General features: G+C 46.9%; 1 long non-coding RNA gene across 1 annotated transcript in view; it reads left to right on the top strand.

The window, feature by feature from the left end:
- LOC115064394 overlaps window positions 1-204 on the top strand; it is a 22,689-nt gene extending 22,485 nt beyond the window's left edge. Inside the window, exon 3 of the long non-coding RNA XR_003844216.1 lies at window positions 166-204. This is a non-coding gene — a long non-coding RNA (uncharacterized LOC115064394). The remainder of the gene's footprint in view (window positions 1-165) is intronic.
- The last annotated feature ends 931 nt before the right edge of the window (window positions 205-1,135 follow it).

Here is a 1,135-nt window from a genome sequence, read left to right as displayed (position 1 = left end):
TTGTACATCGTGGTGCGCACTAGGCTCCGCACCACGATGTACAACGTCCACAAGCAGCCCCTCCCCTCCCCTCCCCTCTCCTCCCCTCCCCTCCCCTCCCCTTTCTCCTCCTCCTCTCTCTGTCTTTCTTTCATTTTTCATTCTTTCGTTCTTTCCTTGGCTCAGGGAACGTTGAGGAAGAGGGGACAGAAAGACTGTAAGCAGAGGTCAGGGAACTGGCCAAGACAGTGTCTCCAGGACTGAACTCTGCCAGGAATTCCCAACAGCAGTGGTTGCTTAAACCAGACCTGCACAACACGATGGGCACACATCCGTGTGCTTACGCACTGATTAGATTCAGCGGGTTATTTGGAGAATAAAATAACAAAATGGACATGTGTAAAAATTTCAGTCCACTCTTGAACCATTCCCACAAATCAGCATTCAAGCTGTAACCTGTACCTTGCGAGAGCTAGCGAACCACAGGGAAAACAGAGAGGAGAAGTCAACTCTCAGAAATGAGGAGAGGATGTGGACTTGATTAAAGTTCACCAGCACTGACTTTGAGGAAAAGAGACAAAAAGAACTGTTGGCAAAACATATGCTTTGATATTATGCCAAATTTGTCAGAAGTGTTTGGATTAAAGGACAGCACAAAAACTGCTTCATCCTCCCGGGAGGAGGAGAGGTGGACCTGGCCAGCAGATCTCACTTTGACCCTTCAGACCCTGGAAGGCTCTCACCTGGAGCTGGCTACTGTATCCCTCAAAGTGGGATTCTCACCATATGATACTCCGGCTGGATAGTGTGCTGCACATCTGAAAACGTGGACCCTTGGTTTATTTCAGACTGAACTTTCCCAGTAGCGAGGAAATTAAGAAGCGAACATATCATAGATGTTGGATTCAACAAAAATGACTTAAATGATTTTTCTAGGATGTGGATTCAAGGAGACATCCCACTGCTCTACTGTTCTGCTTTATTGTATAGACAGGGTCTCATATATCCCCTTCTGGCTTCAAGCAAATTCACTAACTAGGCAAGGATATGCTGAGTCCGATCTCCATCTCCACCTCCCAAGCTCTGGCTTACAGGCCTGAGCTCCATTCTCATTTTTCTACTGTTTCAACGTTCTCCACCGCCATGATGAATATAG

This window comes from Mus pahari, chromosome 7, assembly GCF_900095145.1.
Source record: "Mus pahari chromosome 7, PAHARI_EIJ_v1.1, whole genome shotgun sequence".
Lineage (NCBI taxonomy): Eukaryota > Metazoa > Chordata > Mammalia > Rodentia > Muridae > Mus > Mus pahari.
The sequence above is the reverse complement of the archived record's forward strand: the minus strand, read 5'-3'. Positions and strand labels throughout refer to the sequence as shown.